Source organism: Gopherus flavomarginatus, chromosome 1 (genome assembly GCF_025201925.1).
Source record: "Gopherus flavomarginatus isolate rGopFla2 chromosome 1, rGopFla2.mat.asm, whole genome shotgun sequence".
Taxonomy (NCBI): Eukaryota; Metazoa; Chordata; order Testudines; family Testudinidae; genus Gopherus; species Gopherus flavomarginatus.
The window spans coordinates 150,882,119-150,906,345 of record NC_066617.1 but is presented as its reverse complement, the minus strand read 5'-3'; the positions used below and the strand labels follow the sequence as shown (position 1 = coordinate 150,906,345).

Genomic DNA, 24,227 nt, shown 5'->3' with positions numbered 1-24,227 from the left:
TGAGGAGTGGCTTATAGAGCATTCATGCAACTTAGTTGGGTGCATTGCTACATGTTGTTGGCTGAGTGATCACAGCACCAGGAGGGGTTTTGCTGCTTGTTACTAGTGCAGTGTTGTAAGACACAGCCCAGGCTGGAGAGATAAGAGGACAGAGCAGTCCCACAGTATGAGATTGTACCCCACGGACCCCACCACATAGAGACCCTGCTGTGACCAGCCATGGTAATATTGTGCTTAGTGCTCAGCTTTGTAGCTTCAACAGCTGCATCTGCCAGATGAGATACAGTGACCTTGACCTTGTTTCCATGTTTATCCGATGCCTCCTTTCGACACTTGTCAGCAAAAAGACCCATTTCTTTTGCAAGCATGTGTATGGCTAGCCAGAGTCGGGCTTCTCTGTTAACAAAAAAGATTGACCAAAAGGGAACAAGAGGAGGCACGTTCAGCAAGGCAGCACTGCATGCTGGATCCTGAATCTGCTCTTTATCCAGAAGGTCTCTTGAAAGCTCTGCCATGGTGCCATGCTCTGGGACTTCTCCTGTAACTGCTCCATTTTTCATCAACAACAATAACATGAAAGGTGAAAGGACAGTAATTTTCCATTTCCTGCAAGCCCTGCAGAGAACCCTCTAGAAGGATCTCTGTGCACAGATATCCCCAGCGAATCGCATGGACGCACAACAAGGCTCTCCTGTCACAGCAAATTGCAGCTGGAGCAACCTCTTTGCCAATGCCAATAGCCTTTTCATCAACACCAGACTGAGGATTTGATTCTCTTCAACGCTCTGCTCCGCTGAAAAGAAGCCTTTTCCTTCACAGGCAATTACTTGGATTGTCAAGGGAGGTCTCTTCTGTTTCCTAGGAAGACACATGAAAATGTGAGAAGAGGAGACAAAAGCTACAGAACAAGGCACCACTGGGAATTGAACCCAGGATCTCCTGTTTACAAGACAGGTGCTTTAGCCTACTAAGCCATGGTGCCTTTCCCAGTAAGGCACTTGCAACCATTCCACTTGATGGTCCACAACTACACCTTCAAATTCCAAAGTAAAAGTGTTCCCCATTTCCCTCAAGACTTGCAGACCTTGAGTAGGCTGCCTCTGTTCATGGAAAGCCACAGCTGAGCTAACAGAGGGCTTCTAATGTGCTTCTTCCACAAGCTGCTCTGATCGGATACTGACTAATGCTCTGTGTTTCAGTCACAGCAACTTCAGCTCAACTCTGAGTCATGGTAACCTCTCCATCAGATCCAGACTTATCATTTAACACTTTCCAAGACTTAGCTGCAAGGAAGGTTCTCTGTGTCTTGAACAAGCACTTACAAGGATTGTGCAGTGAAGTCTTTTCTTTTCACGAGAAGAAATTAAAAAAAGGAGCCTGACAGAAAAGCCAGGTTCAGCAAGGAAGAGCTGTCAGGCCAAGCCAGGATCTCCTGGTGAGTAGGAAGGCTCTTCAGCCAGCTCTTCCCAAAGATGACTATCTAGAGGCCACTTCCCACAGAGACTGATTATGGTTACAGACCCATCCTGAAATTACAGCAGGATATTTTAAAGCTTTATCTCACAGTAAAGTAACACAGTTCAAATGATGTTGGCACAGAGGACAAAGCACTCCTTCATTTCGTATTTATTGCTACTGATCTCACTGACAAAATTCCTTTTCTCGGGGCTGCTCCCAGCACTTTAAGGAGTTTTTTCTTTTCTCCCTTCCAGCTGTGGTTATGTGGCTGCAGCAGCTCCCCAGATGGCCAGCTTTGCTCTTTCACCTACATCCTTCACCACTTTGGATGAAGCTGTGTTTGCCACCAGTTTAATTAATATCTGAGACCACAGGTGCCAGCAGCTAGTTACAAAGGCTCAATTCCCATTGCCATCAATGGGAGGTTATCCTGGGCTGCCAGGGCTGCAGGATTTGGCCCATGATCAGTCAAGGTGCTACAGCAGGTACATTCTTACATGGTGAGTCCTGCAGCCTATTACCAAACTGCTCTGCCATAGTCTACAGGGCAGCCTGATTTTTTGAGAATCTGGCAGAAGAGAGACCTTGGAGTAGAGAAGGAAAATGTCTTCAGCAGTCACAGCCAGCAGGAGCAGCAAAGACTGAGTATCAGGCACACTTTTTCACCAGGACAATAAATGTGCACAACCACCTGATATATTCACAATTCACTCCCTTTCCCAAGGAAGCCTTTTTCTGCTCTATTACACTCTCATGGGGCTGAGAGGGAAGGTCCTCTCATGGATAAATAACTGGTTAAAAGGTATGAATAAATGGTCAGTTTTCAAAATGGAGAGAGGTCACTAGTCGTGTCCCCCAGGGAGTCTGGGACAAGTACTATTCAACATATTCATAAATAATCTGGAAAAAGGAGTAAACAGCAAGGTGGCAAAACTTGCAGATGATCCAAAAGTACTCAGGAAAGTTAAGTCCAAAGCAGCCTACGAAGAGTTACAAAAAGATCTCACAAAATCAGGTGAAAGGGCAACAAAATGGCAGATTTGTTGATAACTGCAAAGTGATGCACATTGCAAAACATAATCCCAACTATACATATAAAATGACGAGGCCAAAAATAGTTGTTGCCACTCAAGAGAGATCTTGGAGTCACTGCGGATAGTTCTCTGAAAACATCCACTCAGTCTGCAACGACGGTCAAAAAAGCAAAGAGAATCTTGGGAATCATTAAGAAAGGGATAGAGAATAAGCCAGAAAATATCATATTGCTTATGGCCCCCCACATGCATTGGCCTCCCCTCAGGCAGGGGACAAAGGCCCTTCTGCCAGTTGGCGTTGGCAGCAGCAAGGGCTGGGTTCAATGTCTAGAGGAGGAGAGCAGCAGAGACGGAGGAGGTGAGAGAGTCCTGAGAGGGAAGCAATGAGTGCAGAGTGCAAACCGACCAGCTGAGGGTCTCACAGGAGTCCAGAAATAACAGTAGCTCCAGGTCCCATCAGGGCTGCCCAGAGGTGGGAGGTAAGTGGGACAATTTGCCGTGGGCCCTGCAGGGGTCCCCATAAGAGTTTTTCGGGGCTCCTGGAGCGGGGTCCTTCACCAACTCCGGGGACCCTGGAAAACTCTTGTGGGGCCTAGTTCCCCGGAAATCCTTCCACTCCGGGTCTTCGGCGGCAATTCGGCGGTGGGGGGTCTTTCATGAATGAAAAGTGACTTAATTGAAGTGTTGAAATGCCTTAATGGAGAGAAAATATTGGGTATTAAAGGGCTCTTTAATCTAGCAGAGAAAGGCATAACAAGACCCAATGGCTGGAAGGTGAAAAGAGGCAAATTCATATTACAACTAAGGCACAAATATTCAACAGTGAGGATTTTTCACCACAGAAACAAGCTACCGAGGAAAGTGGTGGATTTGCCATCTCCTGATGTCATTCAATGAAGACTAGATGCCTTTCTGGAATGTGTTTGCCCCAAAAGTAGCTATTGTGTCATAGAGGAGGCCTGTGATATGCAGGGGATCAGATTAGATGCTCTAATGGTCTCTTCTGGCCATAAAGTCAACAAATTTCTGAAAAAGTGTAGCATTGGGAGCAGTGTCTGATGTTTTCCTGTCTAGCCGGCTTGCTTCCTAGAACGAACGCTCCTTGAGTGGGGTGATCCACAGGGAGTAGCTTAAACCTCCAAAGTGCCTGGCCAGGGGCAGGACATTAGCACAGCAAGGGAGGGGTGTGGCAGTGACATCACAAAGGCTTTTTGCAGGACCTCAGATTATTGGTCAAAGGTGGTGGGGAGGTGGTGACCTCACAGAGAGATGCTGATATCAGGTAGGCAGGACAGGGTCGAGGGGCCAGGGAAACCTCAGAGACTCCTGTGGCTTTGCATCAGCAAGTCTCCTTCTCCAGGCCTCTCTTTGAGGGCTGAGAGAGTATTTCGCTTCATGTACGTGAGTGCCAGGAGGAACCTCTTTCCAGTTTTCTCCTTCCCTTTTCCTGATTTTACTAGAAAACAGCTGTCCCTCTTTAGAAGGTAAAAGCCTCTTCGAGGGAAGGGGTGTCATGGGGGTGTCACAGTTCGGATACCGGTGCCCCCCCCCCAATGTAAGGAAGTTCCCGCCACCCTGCTCTGTGTTTGCAGTGCGGGAGAGAGCAGCATTCCACAGCAGTGATTTGCTCCTGGCTGCCGGACCAGAGCAGCAGGCTCAGCTGTCAGAACTTCCCAGAACTATGAAAGGGGAAGGGCCCAGCCTCTGTAGCAGGAATGCAGGGCAGGCGAGTTCACGGTGGGCATTGTGGGATACTGGAGGAGGCCAGTTATGTTGATATAATGAACAGCAGCATCTACTCTGTCGCTTTAAGTTTGCTGCAAAAAGCTCTAGACCTCTCATCAAAGTCGTTTTATTTTGTCAGCAGAACAGGGCAGTTTTGTCACCAGATGTGGCATTCAGTGTGTACACCAGCCACAAGCTGCCGACCGAGAGAGCATTGTGTGTTTTTCACACACATGAGCAATATAATTCTGCTGAAATAACTTTGTAGTGCAGACCTGGTCAAAGATTCACACAAACACACAGAGCTTGCAAGGAAAATCTCACATGCTCCTCTGCTTTGCAGAATTCAAACACAAGCAAAACTTGTCAGGCCCAAGTGGGGATGCAGGAGAGAAGCCAGGGTGTTTCTAGCAGAGCTTATGGAACTGACGTGGGGAAACCAGCCTTTAATAACAGGCAGTTCCAGTTTAAGCTAAGTGTTTTTAACAATTTCTACAACATTAAATAACCCTTCAATCCTAGTGTTACCATCCATAAAATTGCTTCAGCCTTATAGGTTCCCAAGTGCCCAACTAAACATCTCTTCAAACCCAAGGGAATGGAGATCAGTCAGTGTTCAGAGTCATCCCACATAAAAGAACCATGTTGTGGTACATACTGGCCCCATCATGTGGCCATCGCCTTTCCCTCCTCTCTGTTAAAAGTTTTAGTATTTTGCAGAGAAACTTTCTTCCCTCAGGAGAGACCTCGGAACCAGGGCTGCCAGCCAGACAAACACTTTTAAGAGAAGGCGTCATCTATCAAAAAATGATCTTTCTCCTTCAGTTCAGTGACAGCCTGAAATGTTACTTATCCCGGCAGAGCCAGAGAATTGAAAGGAGCTACATCAAACCCCTGTCTAGCTCACAGGAATGAACACAAACACTCCCTCATATCTGAAGTGATGTTTAGTTTTAACCTTTATTAACTACAAGACTAAAGGGAAAGATGGTGGTGCCAGATATTAAGAGTGAAACACAAACCAATCATCATAGTTATGCCCAGAGTGACTGCAAAATATTTCTATGCTCTTCTTATTATCATCAGTGTATTATTTTCTCTGAAGTCTAGACATTAACTAGACCTTGAACAAGAAATTTGGAGTTTGATAAAATAATGGACTATCCTGGCTAAGGCAATGGACTTGATACCCACTTGGGTGTCTCCATGCAGGTTCAAGTATTAACAACAGTGGCTGCTTTTTAGCCATACCTTTTAATCAGGGCAATACATTGAAACAAATTCCTGTTAAATAATTAATTTCTCAGCCCGAGTCCTTCACCCACATTTCTTAGGGCATTGGGCCACCATGTGGATGTTTCTTTTCCCTCCTCAATTTCCTAGAGATACAATTTTCTTTGCACAGATCCATGAACAGCAAAACCTCCCTCTGTCTCTTGTCTGAGCCAGGGCATTCGATTCCATTGAACCCTTCTCTCCTGCAATGGCAATGGTCAGACAGAGGGAACATGGCCACCTTCACTTCTGACAGTGAGATATTGGCTCTGCTCTTTCTTTATGCTGCTGCTGTTAGTCCATGAAACATCAGAGATGGAATGCAAGGCTGAGTTCATGCACCAACCCCCTGAAACATTTCAGTGCCCCAGAGAAATCCTGCCCCCGACTATTGGAATGATATGGTGGAGATTCGAATAGGAAAGGGACTGTCTGAATTGTCAGTGTTGGGAATGAACAATAATCTATAGCAATGACGTTAACCACAAACACACTCTCATCATGCTCCAGCTGGAAGGGAAATGGGCAGGAACTCTTGCTGTTCAGCCATGGACACACTTACACTAATGAAGATTTCACACCCCAGCTGTTGATAAGTGAGTTGTTGCCTGACAGGATGCTATTATGGTAGAGGTTGTGGGTGCTGGTTGCTTAACTGTCTGGCCCACAGGGCAGGATTATGAGGGTCACCATTACTTTCTCAGAATGCCAGCACCCATCTTTTGTTCATTTAAAACGCGAGCAGGGAGATTCCAACACCACAGAACTCATGGAGCTCCAGGAAACATGTAACTTTAGGTCTGGGTGAGTGTGTCTAAAAATCAGCTGTGCTGTAGAAGGTTTCTAGGAGTTGAAAGAGATGTGCTATCTCGACCTCCCTAAAGAGTTCATCAACTATTAATGAAAACTAGGGTTGATAAATCATGTTCTTTGTAGTATCAAGATAGTGGACTGGTCTAAAATGCCAGTTTTAAGACTTTTTTTTTCTTATCCCTTGGGTGTTCTGGTCTCTGCATAGAGATGTGGTTTCAAATCCCACTCCTGACATGACCATTCAATTCTATCCAGAGATAATGGCCTCACTTCAATCTCCTTTGCAACAATAGAACCCCATTTGCTTAGCTTTTCTATTCCAGTAGTTGTGAGAGAAGCTCCAAACCAGGGGGAAACAGTGCCTGTTCTCTCCACCGATCAGTTTTTGTCTTCCTCTATTCCAAGCCATTTTCTCAGATACATCCGTATTTCCCACACTTTTATGACACTTTAGGGTCATCATTTAATTACCACACAACTGTACTTATGAAGCAAAGTGAAACACAATATTTTTTGGATATTCTTGCAGAAGAGTTTTGCTTTCTGACCTGGAATTGAACAGGGGCTACCCGAGGGGGACAATGCTGCTCCCTTTTCTTGGCTCATCCAAAAACCATAAGTTCATGGTGCTCTTTGTTTCCCTGTTCTTCAAACACCTGTCAGGGGTGGCCTAGGGAGACTTGGCTCTGACTCTCGGGGTCCTTCCCTGCCCTACCTTTCAAGCGACCAGGAGCTGCTAACAGGGAGTTTTGCAAGGGAGTTCTCCAGGTGAAGGAGGAGCACAGACAGCATCTGTGGGGTAAGTGACTGTCTGCAGTGTTTGGGTTTGTGTGTGTGTTTGGGGGTTACTTGCTGTGTGCTGAGCTTGTGTTTGTCAGTCTGTTTGGTCTGTTTGTTTGAAGGACCGTGTGCTGTAGCTGGCAGTTGGAGGTGGAGCTACTAGGAAGGTTTGAAAGCTAGAAGCCTCTGGTAATTGGCTGAGCCTTAACCAGTGGGCGGGGCATTCACTCAGGCCAGGGCTTTATAAAGCTGCGCACAAGCGACCAGGGAGCTTAGCGACCAGGAGCTGCTAACAGGGAGTTTTGCAAGGGAGTTTGGAAGGGGAGTAGGAAGGGAGGAGGGGTCCCTTGTCGGTCTCATCTGTGACCCATTGGTCCCTTGAACCCATAACCTGAGCCACATCGAAAACCTTTCTGTTCACAGCAAAGAGGAGCGGACAGAGAGCTGTAGACAGGAATTTGAGACTTTGACAGAGGGAGGCTTAAAATGGTGAGGAGGACCCGTAACACCTGTGCCAGCACTGCTTCTGTCTCCTCCACCTGCGCCTGTAGCCAGACAGAGCACCAAAGCATGGATGCTTTTACCCAGATTCTGGTGTGGGCTTGCAAAGACTGTAATTTGCAATTTCCACTTACTGATATCCAGGCTGGGGGTGGCATCCAATGTGAAAGGTGCCTACTGGTGGAATCTCTCAGGCAGCAGGTGGGAGAGCTACAGGAGGAGGTGGCCTGGCTGAGGAACATCTATGTCCATGAGCAATTCCTGGACAGTATCCATGTGGAGACAGCTGATGGTGCTGTCCCAGTTGACGGGACTACTGACACTGCAGTGGAAGAGGAGATGCCTCAGGGTGTACCTGACACACCAGTGGAGGAGGAGGCTCAGGGTGGACACGGCCAGCTGGTTACTTCTAGCAGCGGGCAGTGCTCCACCGCTGCTGCGAACCCTCCTGTTGTGGTAAAAGATACAGCAGAGAAGAAATCACCCCCAACAGTTAAGGGGGTGAAGTCTCGTACCCCTAAGGCTGGGAGGTCTGCTGCCACCACTGATAAGAAACGTAGGGTAGTGGTGGTTGGAGACTCTCTGCTGAGGGGGACGGAGACACCCATCTGTCGCCCTGACCGTTCATCCCGGGAGGTATGCTGCCTGCCAGGGGCCCGTATCCGAGACGTTACAGAGGCTTTGTCGAGGATTATCCGGCCTTCTGACTACTATCCCATGCTACTCATCCATGTGGGCACAAATGATACTGCGAGGTGTGATGCTGAGCAGATCAAGAGTGACTACAGGGCTCTGGGAGTACGGGTTAAGGAGTTTGGAGCGCAGGTGGTATTCTCTTCGATTCTTCCTGTTGAAGGTAGGGGTCCGGGCAGAGACAGATGCATTGTGGAGGTGAATGCCTGGCTGCGAAGATGGTGTCGCCAGGAGGGCTTTGGCTTCCTCGACCACGGGATGCTACTTGAGGAAGGACTGCTAGGAACAGATGGCGTTCACCTTTCGAAGAGAGGAAAGGCCTTATTCGCGCACAGACTGGCTAACCTGGTAAGGAGGGCTTTAAACTAGGTTCGACGGGGACAGGTGAGCAAAGCCCACAGGAAAGTGGGGAACAAGACCTGGGAGATGGGTTGGAAGCAGGAGGGAGCACGGGCTATAATGGCAGAGAGGAAGGAGGGTCAGGGCAAAGCTGGGAGGCAAAATCAAACCAGTATCTTAGATGCCTTTATACAAATGCAAGAAGTATGGGTAATAAGCAGGAAGAACTGGAAGTGCTAATAAACAAATACAACTATGACATTATTGGCATTACTGAAACTTGGTGGGATAATACACACGACTGGAATGTTGGTGTGGATGGGTATAGTTTGCTCAGGAAGGATAGACAGGGGAAAAAGGGAGGAGGTGTTGCCTTATATATTAAAAATGTACACACTTGGACTGAGGTGGAGATGGACATAGGAGACGGAAGGGTGGAGAGTCTCTGGGTTAGGCTAAAAGGGGTAAAAAACACAGGTGATGTCGTGCTGGGAGTCTACTACAGGCCACCTAATCAGGCGGAAGAGGTGGATGAGGCTTTTTTCAAACAACTAACAAAATCATCCAAAGCCCAAGATTTGGTGGTGATGGGGGACTTCAACTATCCAGATATATGTTGGGACAATAACACCGCGGGGCACAGACTATCCAATAAGTTCCTGGACTGCATTGCAGACAACTTTTTATTTCAGAAAGTTGAAAAAGCTACTAGGGGGGAAGCTGTTCTAGACTTGATTTTAACAAATAGGGAGGAACTTGTTGAGAATTTGAAAGTAGAAGGAAGCTTGGGTGAAAGTGATCATGAAATCATAGAATTTGCAATTCTAAGTAAGGGTAGAAGGGAGTACAGCAGAATAGAGACAATGGATTTCAGGAAGGCGGATTTTGGTAAGCTCAGAGAGCTGATAGGCAAGGTCCCATGGGAATTAAGACTGAGGGGAAAAACAACTGAGGAAAGTTGGCAGTTTTTCAAAGGGACGCTATTAAGGGCCCAAAAGCAAGTTATTCCAATGGTTAGGAAAGATAGAAAATGTGGCAAAAGACCACCTTGGCTTACCCTTGAGATCTTGCGTGACCTACAAAATAAAAAGGCGTCATATAAAAAATGGAAACTAGGGCAGATCACGAAGGATGAATATAGGCAAATAACACAGGAATGCAGAGGCAAGATTAGAAAAGCAAAAGCACAAAATGAACTCAAACTAGCTATGGGAATAAAGGGAAACAAGAAGACTTTTTATCAATACATTCGAAGCAAGAGGAAGACTAAGGACAGGGTAGGCCCACTGCTCAATGAGGAGGGGGTAACAGTAACGGGAGACTTGGAAATGGCAGAGATGCTTAATGACTTCTTTGTTTCGGTCTTCACTGAGAAGTCTGAAGGAATGTCTAGTATAGTGAATGCTTACGGGAAGAGGGTTGATTTAGAAGAGAAAATAAGCAAAGAGCAAGTAAAAATTCACTTAGAAAAGTTAGATGCCTGCAAGTCACCAGGGCCTGATGAAATGCATCCTAGAATACTGAAGGAGTTAATAGAAGAGGTATCTGAGCCTCTAGCTATTATCTTTGGGAAATCATGGGAGACGGGGGAGATTCCAGAAGACTGGAAGGGGGCAAATATAGTGCCCATCTATAAAAAGGGAAATAAAAACAACCCAGGAAACTACAGACCAGTTAGTTTAACTTCTGTGCCAGGGAAGATAATGGAGCAGGTAATCAAAGAAATCATCTGCAAACACTTGGAAGGTGGTAAGGTGATAGGGAATAGCCAGCATGGATTTGTAAAGAACAAATCGTGTCAAACTAATCTGATAACATTCTTTGATAGGATAACGAGCCTTGTGGATAAGGGAGAAGCGGTGGATGTGATATATCTAGACTTCAGTAAGGCATTTGATACAGTCTCGCATGATATTCTTATAGATAAGCTAGGAAAGTACAATTTAGATGGGGCTACTATAAGGTGGGTGCATAACTGGCTGGATAACCGTACTCAGAGAGTAGTTGTTAATGGCTCCCAATCCTGCTGGAAAGGTATAACAAGTGGGGTTCCGCAGGGTTCTGTTTTGGGACCGGTTCTGTTCAATATCTTCATCAACGATTTAGATGTTGGCATAGAAAGTACGCTTATTAAGTTTGCAGATGATACCAAACTGGGAGGGATTGCAACTGCTTTGGAGGACAGGGTCAAAATTCAAAATGATCTGGACAAGTTGGAGAAATGGTCTGAGGTAAACAGGATGAAGTTCAATAAAGATAAATGCAAAGTGCTCCACTTAGGAAGGAACAATCAGTTTCACACATACAGAATGGGAGGAGACTGTCTAGGAAGGAGTATGGCAGAAAGAGATCTAGGGGTCATAGTGGACCACAAGCTTAATATGAGTCAACAGTGTGATACTGTTGCAAAAAAAGCAAACGTGATTCTGGGATGCATTAACAGGTGTGTTGTAAACAAGACACGAGAAGTCATTCTTCCGCTTTACTCTGCGCTGGTTAGGCCCCAACTGGAGTATTGTGTCCAGTTCTGGGCACCGCATTTCAAGAAAGATGTGGAGAAATTGGAGAGGGTCCAGAGAAGAGCAACAAGAATGATTAAAGGTCTTGAGAACATGACCTATGAAGGAAGGCTGAAGGAATTGGGTTTGTTTAGTTTGGAAAAGAGAAGACTGAGAGGGGACATGATAGCAGTTTTCAGGTATCTAAAAGGGTGTCATCAGGAGGAGGGAGAAAACTTGTTCACCTTAGCCTCCAATGATAGAACAAGAAGCAATGGGCTTAAACTGCAGCAAGGGAGATTTAGGTTGGACATTAGGAAAAAGTTCCTAACTGTCAGGGTAGTTAAACACTGGAATAGATTGCCTAGGGAAGTTGTGGAATCTCCATCTCTGGAGATATTTAAGAGTAGGTTAGATAAATGTCTATCAGGGATGGTCTAGACAGTATTTGGTCCTGCCATGAGGGCAGGGGACTGGACTCGATGACCTCTCGAGGTCCCTTCCAGTCCTAGAGTCTATGAGTCTATGAGTCTATATGATTCTGTGGTGTGGGTTTGTGCTGTATCGTTGTTCCACACTGAGCTGTTCTGCACAGCGTCACTTTGCACTCTGATGCATTGTTTCATGTTGTATGTATTTTGCACTGGATTGTGTTGCATTGGTTTGAGCTGAGCTCTGATGCGGTATGTCATTTTGCCCTATGGCGTGTTCATTTGCATGGTGCTGAATTGTCGGGCTTTGCACTCCTACATATTGTCACTTTGTGCTGTGGAATGTCAGTTCACGCTGAATTGTTAGATGTTAGATTGGGGTGTTTCCACTTCTGTTGTTTTTTATATTATATTGCGATGGCATCGAATTATAGAGCTGAATTATACGGCTGCAAGGGCCCTGGAGAGGTCATGAAATCCAGCCCTCTCTGCTGAGCCAGGGCCATGCAGAGACGATGTGTTGGGGGCATGTGGGATCAAGTGCCCACAGCAGCCGGCCCAGGCAGGGAGCAGAAGGAGGGAACCAGAGCCAGAGCAGGTTGTCTATGGGACCAAGTATATGTACAGTATCCTTGACAGAGGTTTGTTCAACCTGTTCTTAAAAACCTCCAAGGACAGAGACTCCACAGACACCCTTGGGAGCCTATTCCAGAGCTTAACTACACTCAGAGTTAGAAAGCTGTTCCCAACATCTAACGTGAATCTTTCTGGCTGCAGATTAAGCCCATTACTTCTTGTCCTACCATCAGTGGACCTAACTTTTCTCTCTGCAGTCATCTGTTAAATGGTTATTATCCCCTCTTCTTGCCCGGGGTAAAATGGAAGAGGAGAAAATCCTCTCTTAACAAAGGATACAAATGGCAGTTTGGTCTTCCTTCATGTTTTACTGAAGCTCAGAGAGAGGAAGAAACATGACCTGCCGAAGAGCATAGAGAGTTTACTTCATTTTGGTCTGTGACTATTAGCAGAAGAGTGACACCTAAGGGCTGTCGCTACCACCCACCATGGGGCTTGAATTTATGATGGTGGGATTAAGAGCATCATGCTCTACCAACTGAGCTAGCTAGATGTAAAGCCATTCAACTGCCCAGTCGCAGTGTAGAAGGAGCCTTGAGGGTGTTTATTTGTGAGCTGAGGTTCCCTGTCTGACATTTGCCTTCTTTCCTGGTTCGTTATGTCTCCAGCAAGCAAACCGGAACTATCACAAGGCTGGTTAGATGTTGCTTTCTAGACCAGAGAGCTGGGGTTCATTTAGCATGCTGTCGCCATCAGCTGGTCAGAGTAACCAGGGTGGAATTTAGGATTCTCCTATCATGAGGAGGTGCTGTTGGACTCATCTAGTGGGGGAGAGTCTGAAAAAGTTTCTCAGCTCCCAGAGAGGGGGCAGACAAGCTGGTGCCACACACATACTTTCACAGGGAATCAGGCCCCCCTTGGGAAAAACTCAAAAGAAGCCCAGGCCCAGGAGTGTCAGAGAAAGGAATCACTGCTTGCTTTAAGAGGTGGGTGAGGGAAACCTGCAGGTCCTTAGATCCCTCCTGCTCCTGATAGAAGCATTTGTGGGGAAGGTCTGGGGAAGCTGAGGAGGACAAGGAGAGGGGAAAAGGGCTTGCAGCTGTTGTGCAATCACCATGCTCCCAGTAGAAGGGTCCAGGGGGCTCAGCACTGTGGTTGCTTGTTAAGGACACAGAGCTCATAAGATGGCACAGCTCAGATCCCCGTTACATGGAGTCAGAATGTGATCAGCTCACACTGAGGGGGAGCAACACCCCTTCCTTTGTCTCCATGCCAGAGCTCATATCAGCTCAGTGTCCTTCCTGCAAGAGCCTCCAGGTAGGATGCTGAAAGGGATGCGATCGGTTAAATGAAGGCAGAGGAGGATTGTTCCTCATGGGTTTTCTTTGTCTTGCTCTGTGATCCTGCTGGAGGAAGCATCATTTGAGTTTGTTTCAGTGGCTTTGGTTGGGCTCTGGTTGTGACCCTGAGTACAGGGGTTCCTGCACGCTCTGCTCTTAACCACTCATGGAATGGAGATGGAGCAGTTTCAGAACGTGGATAGAAAATTGTCTAAGAAAGTGTAGCATAAGTGAAAAGGCAAACGTTGTCAGCTCCTTGGTGGTCTAGTGGTTTGGCTTTGGCACTTTTACAGTTACAACCTTGGTTTGATTCCCAGTCACAAAAAAGTGGCTTTAAACCAAAAAAACTTAAGTTGTTCTTCACTTGCAGTGTAAACAAATCCTTGGTTTCTCTCTGATTTCCCCATCTTCCCAGTGTCTCCATGGCTGGACTGTCACCAGCCCAGTGAGCCGGTGCCTGGGGTGGCCAATGGAAAGGGGAGGCTTCAGTGATAGTTGGGCTCTCTCAGAGAGAAGGACTTGCTGCCAAAAGCAGCAGAGGTAGAGCTGCTGTTGATTACAGCTTTTCCTTTTCTGCTTGGGATGGCAAAAACACTGGATCTGGCCCTGCTCCATGGAAGACAATTTGTTAAATCCCAGATGAGTGGAGTTATATCAGTTCTCAGCCTGAGTCCTTAGGTCTTAATCCTGAGGATATTGTCCCACCATGGGGACACTTCCCGCCTCTCTTTCATACAGAAGCACAATTTTCTTTGCACTGGCACAGGAACAGCAAGATCTTTCTCTGTCCCTTGTGCAAAGCAGGGGGCCAAATTCCATGGAAACAATGGACAAGCAGGGGGCCCTGGGCACATCCAGCCCTGGCAGTGAGATGTTCCCTCCCCTCTTTCTTTATTCTGCTGTTATTATTTCATGAAATGTCTGGGATGAGGGAAAAGCTGAGTTCACTCCAGGTGAGGGGAAAAGAACTGTGAAAATCTCAGGCCCCCAACCCCTGCTACCAGGATCACTGAGGTGCTAGGAATCTGCATGGGAAAGGGACTGTGTGAATTGTCAAGGTGGGGAATGAATAACAATCTACAACTAGATCCACCTCATTAACCACCGACATAGGCTAATTCTATTGCAGATAGAAGGGAAACTGGGAGTGATTCTTTGCTGTTCAGCCAAGGAAACAGTGACCCCTTTGCACTGCAGTGAATGTGCTGGGGAAAGCTGGACTTCACAGGCAGGTGGAAACAGCTAGAACTCCCCACCCCGCTTCTGCCACCAGGGTGAGGTGTTGAGCTGCTCACAGCGTCCCCCACCATGACCTTGCAGCAGGGGATTGCAGCACCCTCCACCCAATGCAGGGGAGAGGGCTGAGTGTATCTCTGCACCCTGAGACCAGGGCACAAACTCCTTCTGCCCCACACGTAGAATCGGGCCTGGCGGCACAATGACCCCTATGAACAAGTGCCCTCAGAGAGGGGAATGGGCTTTTCGTGAAGTTTATATGTCACTGGATGCAGTGGAAACAGGAGGGCTCTGAGTGTAACCCATAGTATACCCAGGCCATCTGGGGCTATAGCTCCATGGTAGAGCGCATGGGTTCAATCCCCCGTATCTATAAGTTCATTTTTCCACTCGGCTCTTTGCTCATGCCCAGAGGGGATGTGGCCCTGAAGTCTCATGCACTAGTTTCAGTCCTTCTCAGTGAGGGGCAAGTGCCAATTGCATGGAAGGTCTGGGGGAGTTTCTGATCCTAAGTCACCTCAGTACATTTAAGATTCCCACCTGCTGTGCTGCTTGGGACAATGGTAGATGAGAAGTGCGAATCCTCCAGCACTGAAGAGAAAGGTCCCATCTGCTCAGACTGAGAGGCAAGGAAAGGGAGGGGCAGTCAGTGCTCAGAGAGGAGAGAAGTCAATGATTTACACCCAACAGGGGACACTGTCTTTTTGAGTATCAGAGGGGTAGCTGTGTTAGTCAGGATTTGTAAAAAGCAACAGTGTCCTGTGGCACCTTATAGACTAACAGAAGTACAGGAGCATAAGCTTTCGTGGGTGAATCCCCACTTCATCAGATGAATGTAGTGGGAATTCTGTGACTGGCTAGACAACTACAAAAGCAGTTTCTCCTCCCTTGATGCTCACACCTCGACTGCTAGAAGAGGGCCTCATCCTCTCTGATTGAACTAACCTGGTTATCTCTAGACTGATTCTTGCCTGCATATTTATACCCGCCCCTGCAAATTTCCACCACATGCATCTGACGAAGTGCGTATTCACCCACAAAAGCTTATGCTCCAATACATCTGTTAGTCTATAAGGTGCAACAGAACTCTTTGTCTTTTTGAGGCGAGTGCAGCTTGCTTGGGATCAGGGGCGGCTCTAGACATTTCGCCGCCCCAAGCACAGCATCATGCTGTGGGGGCCACTCTGCTGGTTCCCAGTCCCGTGGCTCCGGTGGACTTCCCGCAGGAGTGCATGTGGAGAGTCCATTGGTCCCATGGCTTCAGCACGCCTGTGGGAAGTCCACCGAAGCAGCGGGACCAGCGGACCTTCCTCAGGCATGCCCCCAAAGTCTGCCTGCCTGCTGGTGGTGGCGGAGGTCCCTCGGTCCTTTTGAATTGCCCAGGAGTGGCAGGTGGGACCAGGGGGGACACTCCCGAGGGCCTAACATTGCTTTGCACAATGATAAATCTTGGAACAGGACAGAAATGATATGGTGGCAGAACCTAAGGAATTAAAAGCCTCCGGATTCTTGTGTGTGCACTGACTCCAAATGGAAACTGTAATTTGACTCACTTTGTGTCTGCGGCCGGTAAAATATCAAGGCAAAATCATTGCAGTGATTGTGACCCTGGGTTTGAGGAGGCTTTGGTCTTATTAAAATGTAACTAGCATGTTACACTTGTGTTTTTAAAGGTGGCTTCCCCAAGCAATCCCAAGTTGTTCTTCCCGCCGCTGGCTGATGGGGGGCAGCAGGGGATCTCCCCAATCTAGGGGAATATCTCTGGGCCCCACTGTTAGTTCTCCATCCTTTCTCCCCATAACCATGCACACCACTCCCCTCCCCATTATCAATGTTTTAGAGTGACCCCTCCCTGCCTTTATGGGATACAGACTCTCTGTGACAGAGACTGACTGGGGCTCCTCTCTGCAAAGCCCCAATGGGGAAGGAAAGAGACTGGGGATGGGGGGAGAAGACGGGCAGAAGGAGTCAAATGGGGCTAAATCAGAATAGAGGAGATTTTCTTCCTGTTAAAATGTCCTGGAGTCTCATGGCTGAAAACCTGCATCTTGAGTTTGGTTTGATGCATCAGCCTTTCAATTACCAGATAAAGGTGTGACCCACAGAGACTGATAACTGCCTGCTTCCCAGCTTTGTCTAAGAAGCACCTGCAGTGGTGCAACTGGTTAGCGCAGAGGGGGATTTTGCTGGGGTTATGAATTCAAGCCTATCTAGAGCACTGGTTTCTATTACCTGTGTAGTTTCCCCAACTTGCTTTGCTTAATTCACATGGAAAGTGCCATGGTGGGAAAAGGAGAGTAAGTTCTAAAATGTGGAAGTAGGTGCATAGCTTGGAAACATCCCCCCCTTTGCTGCCATTAGTTCCAGTAGATTGTTCACTGGCAGCATGAATTGATTTCTCTGCTGCTGTGAAAGCTGCCAGCAAAAGTCTCTGGTCACCAGAGCTCCCTGCTTCTTCCAGCACACCCCTTGCTCCTTCCCTGCCCCAGTCACTGCTGTAGGAGGGTCCTATATACACTGAACCTAAAGCTTTTCCAAGCCTTCTTAGTGCAGTTGGCAGTGTGTCTGTCGCATACTCTGAAGTTCCTGAATTCCAGCCTCAGAGAAGGCAATGGTTTTTGCTCCCTGCTTCAGATTTTCTACAGGAAATCAGAGAAAAGAAACTATAGGAGAGTGGTTTCTAGACACCCTCCTACCCATCTAACACACACACACGCACACAGAGACTTTTCTAAGGAATTATCTTTTCTTTCTCTATGGAGCTTGTATTCTTCATAGAGCAAAATAAAACAAAAACATAGAGGTCTAAGCCTAATACAGTATGAAATTCAATACAGATAAAATCTCACCCTCGGAGATCTTCCAATAAGCTTCTTTTGCAGACCAGACTTATTTCTTGTCTCGGCCAATCTTTTCACCTAGTATAGTCTGTGTTCCAGCTCAGGTGGTAGCTAGGGGATGTCTCATGACTACAGCCATGTTTGTTCAGTTCCACCCCTTTATAGAACTTTGGTATAAGGCAGGAAACTTTTGTCTCTCTCCTGGGGAAAAGCCCCAGGTTTCAGATGGATTCCTGTACCAGGTGACATGGGCACATGTCCTGTGAGACCCCAAGCCTTCATTCTTCCTGGCCTGACTCACAGATGGTGCAGGACAGAGCCATCTACAGTCAATTGTCCTGGTTAATGGGAGCCATCAAGAGTCCAAACCACTATTAATTGTCCACACTTTGCATCATTACAACAAGACCTCAGAGTTATAGTTTATATTTCTAGTTTCAGATATAAGAATGATCGGTTCATACAAATAGGATGAACACACACAGTAGATTATAAGCTTTGTAATAGACTCATAGACTCATAGACTCATGGGTCAGAAGGGACCAATATGATCATCTAGTCTGACCTCCTGCACAAGGCAGGCCACAGAACCCTACCCCTCCACTTTTATAATAACCCCTAACCCAGGACTGAGTTATTGAAATCCTCAAAATTGGTTTGAAGACCTCAAGCTGCAGAGAATTCACCAGCAAGCGACCCATGCCCCACGCTGCAGGGGAGGCGAAAAACCTCCAGGGCCCCTACCAATCCGCCCTGGAGGAAAATTCCTTCCCGACCCCAAATATGGTGATCAGCTAAACCCTGAGCATGTGGGCAAGACTCACCAGCCAGCACCCAAGAAGGAATTCTCTGCAGTAACTCAGTTCCCATCCCATCCAACATCTCCCCGCAGACCATTGAGCAGACCTATCTGGTGATAATCCAAGATCAATTGCCCAAATTAACTATCCTATCATAACATCCCCTCCATATACTTATCAAGCTTAGTCTTAAAGCCAGAAAAGTCTTTTGCCCCCACTACTTCCCTCGGAAGGCTGTTCCAGAACTTCACTCCCCTAATGGTTAGAAACCTTCGTCTAATTTCAAGTCTAAACTTATTAATATCCAGTTTGTACCCATTCGTCCTCGTGCCTACATTAGTACTAAACTTAAATAATTCCTCTCCCTCCCTAACGTTAACCCCCCTGATATATTTATATAGAGCAAGCATATCCCCCCGCAGCCTCCTTTTGGCCAGGCTAAACAAGCCAAGCTCTTTGAGTCTTCTTTCATAAAGGCAGGTTTTCCATTCCTCGGATCATCCTAGTAGCCCGTCTCTGGACCTGTTCCAGTTTGAATTCATCCTTCTTGAACATGGGACACCAGAACTGCACACAATATTCCAGATGGGGTCTCACCAGCGCCTTATATAACGGTACTAACACCTCCTTATCCTTGCTGGAAATACCTCGCCCGATGCATCCTAAAATCGCATTTGCTTTTTTAACAGCCTTATCACATTGGCGGCTCATAGTCATCCTGCTATCAACCAATACCCCAAGGTCCTTCTCCTCCTCTGTTGCTTCCAACTGATGCGTCCCCAATGTATATCTAAAATTCTTATTATTAATCCCTAAGTGCATGACCTTGCACTTTTCACTATTGTGTTTCATCCGATTACTATTACTCCAGTTTACAAGGTGGTCCAGATCTTCCTGAATAGTATCCCTGTCCTTCTCCGCATTAGCAATACCCCCCAGCTTTGTGTCATCCGCAAACTTTATTAGCACATTTCCGCTCTTTGTGCCAAGGTCAGTAATAAAAAGGTTAAATAAGATCGGTCCCAAAACCGATCCTTGAGGGACTCCACTAGTGACCTCCTTCCAGCCTGACAGCTCACCCTTCAATACGACCCGCTGGAGTCTCCCCTTTAACCAGTTCCTTATCCACCTTACAACTTTCATATTCAACCCCATCTTTTCCAATTTAACTAACAGTTCCCCATGTGGAACCGTGTCAAATGCCTTACTGAAATCTAGGTAAATTATATCTACCGCATTTCCTTTATCTAAGTAATCCGTCACCTTCTCAAAGAAGGAGATACCTTACAAGAGATCTTTTGCATGAAGTATAGTCCAGTCACTTTATATTCACACTTATTAGCATATTTTCATAAAATCCTATGGAATGCAACATCATAGGAGGGAAAGGGTTTTACTTCGGCACCTGGGAGCAGTTGAGTTTCATGTTCAGGCTGTGGTATGAGTTCCTCCAGGTTTCTCCTAAGCAGACAGGCCCTTAGCGGGTGCTCTCGATACAGGAATGGCCCAGATATGATAAAGCGATGGGGATTGCATTTTCTTTTTTTATTTTTGTATTTCCAATGACATTTCTGTTTGTGATTTTGTTTTGCTTTGTATAACTGTGTTTTCTCCTGGATTTGATATTTAACTAAAAAAAGAATAAGGCTTCAGGGTGCCGGATGGAAGAGCAGGCTGGGGCTAGGACTGCTAAGAGAGTGAGAGTAGCAGGTTTTCTGTATTGTTTCCTGCCCTCATTTTCATGACTAGTTTCTCTTCTGTATGAAATTTGCTTCTTTTTCATGTGAGCTTGGCTCGCTCAGTTGGTAGAACATTGGACTTTTAATCTGAGGTTCAAGGGCTCAAGTCCCTGCTCAAGTGAAGAGAAAACCATTCCCCTCAAAGCAAAAGAAGGCATCTCTCTAGGATGTCACCTCTTTTCCACAGGACTTGGCCTTTCCTAGGAAGGGCCATATACTGCCTGGGACTGAAGAGGCAACTTCCTCACCTGCCCACTGGCCTTTCAGTCTGGATTAAGAAAGGCCTCTGAGAGCTGCAGCAAACTGCTGCATGCCAACTTGGTGAGCAAATGCAGGGCTGCCCCCACAGGGTCATCCTCAGCAGAGGTCTGTGGGTTCCCTATTGGTCCCAGAGTGTAAGAGCCAGCAATCAGGACTTTGAATCCAGCAATCTAAATTGAAGTCTCAGTGGGATCTGAGGACAATTCCTGTGCCACAAACCCTGCTGGGTCTTTCAAGGCTCAATCTTGCTTTCTCAAATGCCATGAAAGCCTGTCTTTTACCTGCCAGCTGATGTGACTTGAGCACAAGAGGGGATGTTTGATCCAGAAGCCTGGCCGTGCCTGGAGTCCTGTAGGTAGGGATGTGAGCTCCATTTCTTCTGAGTCCTGAAGCTGGGCTGCTGCCTGGCCTAGGAGGCAGCCCTATTGGTTGACCTACTGGCCCAAAGTCACTTGGGCGGTGTTGGTGTTCCACAGGGATGCTGAAGGGCCTAAGGGAGGGAGGCTCAATACTCCTCCCTATCAGTCAGGGCGGAAGAGGAAGGTTGCAAGAGTGGGCGGGTTGATGAGCTGGGCCTTCTAGCATTTGGTTGGGGATGAGGTGAGGAATGCAAACTGGGAGAAGTGGTTGCTGGCCTGTGAGGAACGGTTTGGCCGGTGGCGTAAGTGGACCTTGTCATTACCTACAAGTTTGTCATGCTCAAGACCCATCTGTGGGGAATTTCCTCAGCCATGTATTTCCCCCTGCTCCATGAGTGCTCCTGAGACCAAACACGATGGCTTTCCACTTCTTGTGGGGCAATAGGATGTCCCTACCTAGTCAGGAGACATGTGGCTTTTCTGCCGTATTAGAAGGGGGGTTGGTCCTGGTGGGTCTTGAAGCCTTTTATGGCTCTACTTTTTTGTTTTTCAATTTTCAGTGGGTGGCTGAGCTGGAGGGCAGGTCAGGCCCTAGGGGATTGGTGGGGCAATGACAAAGAACCCAACTGACTCTTCCAATATGGCCGTATTTTCTTTTTAACCCACCGGGTGCAGCACCAGGTATGGGATGGCCAATGGTGGGGGAAGGGGGAGGCCTCCCCTCTACTGTTCTTCTACTCCCACCTTACATCCTACAGGATTTTCAGTGAGTGGCTAGGTGGAAGGTGCTTGCAGGATGGCTTCATCCGCAACAGTAGCCGTCCTCACAGCAGTGGCGGCCGCAGCAGCGAGGCCCCCCCCTTTAGCTCAGTCTGAATAGAGGTCAATGTACCACTGGATGAGACAGGCCAATTTTAGGGAGCTTCCTCTGAAGGGGAGCAACTGTCCCCAGAACTTACTGACAGGAGCTTTAAAGTATTTGTAAATATGCACGGCTGACATGTGCAGAGCAAAGGCTGCCCAGGGGCACTGTGTCAGGCTCTGGCACCACTTGAGACAATGGACCATCTTCAGCCACCAGGTGACCCAGATGAAGGCAGGAATGGGGTGAGGAAGCAAGTCAAGCTGAGCAAGGCAGGCAAAAATTCATCTCGTCTTTGTGGACATTCACAATGATGCCCTTTTTGGGTGCCAGGGCTGACAAAAACATTCCAGACAGAGAAGCAGCAGGCCAAAAAAGCAGCAGGGGTATTCTATCTGCTACCCAAGATCCATAAACCTGGAAATCCTGGATGCTCCATCATTTCAGGCAATGACACTTTGACAGCGAGATTGTCTGGCTATGTAGACTCCCTCCTCAGGCCCTACACTACTAGCACTCCCAGCTATCTTTGAGACACCACAGACTTTCTAAGGAAACTACAGTCCATTGGTGATGTTCCAGAAAACACCATCCTGGCCACTATGGAGGTAGAAGCCCTCTACACCAACATTCCACAAAAGATGGACTACAAGCCGTCAGGAAAAGTATTCCCGATAATGTCACTGCAAACCTGGTGGCTGAATTTTGTGACTTTGTCCTCACCCATAACTATTTCACATTTGGGGACAATGTATACCTTCAAGTCAGTGGCACTGATATGGGTACTCGCATGGCCCCCACAGTATGCCAACATTTTTATGGCTGACTTAGAACAACGCTTCCTCAGCTCCCGACCCCTAATGCCCCTACTCTTCTTGCGCTACACTGATGACATCTTCATCATCTGGACCCATGGAAAGGAAAACCCTTGAGGAATTCCACCATGATTTCAAGAATTTCCATCCCACCTACAACCTCAACCTGGACCAGTCCACACAAGAAATCCACTTCCTGGACATTACTGTGCTAATAAGTGATGGTCACATAAACACCACCCTAGACTGGAAACATACTGACCGCTATACTTACCTACATGTCTCCAGCTTTCACTCAGACCACACCACACAATCCATTGTCTACAGCCAAGCTTTAAGACACAACCACATATGCTCCAACCTCTCAGACAGAGACAAACACCTACAAGAACTCTATCAAGCTGTCAAAGTTCCTTCCCCACTCTGAACTTTCGGGTACAGATGTGGGAACCTGCATGGACACTTCTAAGCTTAATTACCAGCTTAGATTTGGTATCACTGCCACCAACCCCAAGCAGTACTTTTTCCCCTTGAGTAGTCTTGAGAGACTTCACCAATTTCCTAGTGAACCTAGATCCAAACCCCTTTGGATCTTAACAGAAGGAGAAATTAACCATCCCCCCTCCTTTCTCCCACCAACTCCTGGTGGATCCAGATCCAACCCCCTTGGATCTAAAAACAAGGAAAAAATCAATCAGGTATTTAAAAAGAAGGCTTTTAATTAAAGAAAAGAAAGGTAAAAGAAACCCCTCTGGGAGAGATTAGCATACCAGCTACTCTCACAGACAACAGATTCAAAACACAGAGGATGTTCCCCTGGGCAAAAACTTTAATACACACAAAAATACCCAAATTTGATAATTCCCTTAATGGTACCAAGGCAAGTTACAAAGAAAATAAACATAAACCTATCTATTCCTTTCTAAAACTTACTACTCTGATAAGAGGCTGGTTCCTTGATCTTTTTCGCTCCAACTGAAACTGAGACTCTAAAAAAATGAAAACTTCCCTCCTTCCGTTTGAAACATCTTGTTCCCCCATTGGTTCCTCTGGTCAGGTGTTAGCTAGGCTATGGGAACTTCTTAACCCTTTACAGGTAAAAGAGGCATTAACCCTTAACTATCTGTTTATGACACAAACGTTCTTACAAGTACACTACCTGCCTGCTGAAGTGAAGAAACAGATTGACAGAGAAAGAAGAGTACCCAGAAGTCACCTACTACAGGACAGGCCCAACAAAGAAAGTAACAGAACCCCACTAACCGTCATCTTCAGCCCCCAACTAAAACCTCTCCAGTGCATCATCAAGGATCTACAACCTATCATGAAGGATGGTCTCTCACTCTCACAGATCTTGGGAGATAGGCCAGTCCTTGCTTACAGATAGCCCCCATCCTGAAACAAATACTTACCAGCAAACACACAATAAAAACACTAACCCAGGAATCTATCCTTGCAACATAGCCCGTTGCCAACTCTGTCCACATATCTATTCAGGGGACACCATCATAGGACCTAATCACATCAGCCACACTATCAGAGGCTCGTTCACCTGCACATCTACCAATGTGATATATGCCATCATGTGCCAGCAATGCCCCTCTGCCACATACATTGGCCAAACCAGACAGTCTCTATTGAAAAGAATAAATGGACACAAATCAGATGTCAAGAATTATAACATTCAAAAACCAGTCAGAGAACAGTTCATCCTCCATGGTCACTAATTTACAGACTTAAAAGTCACACTGTTACAACAAAAATCTTTCAAAAACAGACTCCCATGAGAGACTGCTGAATTGGAATTAATTTGCAAACTGGACACCATTAATTTAGACTCAAATAGAGACTG

At 46.8% G+C, this 24,227-nt stretch overlaps 1 non-coding gene across 1 annotated transcript; it reads right to left on the bottom strand.

The window, feature by feature from the left end:
- Positions 1–908: 908 nt before the first annotated feature.
- TRNAT-UGU (transfer RNA threonine (anticodon UGU)) lies at positions 909–982 on the bottom strand. Its single transcript has one exon. It is a non-coding gene; the product is annotated as a tRNA-Thr (tRNA).
- Positions 983–24,227: the final 23,245 nt, after the last annotated feature.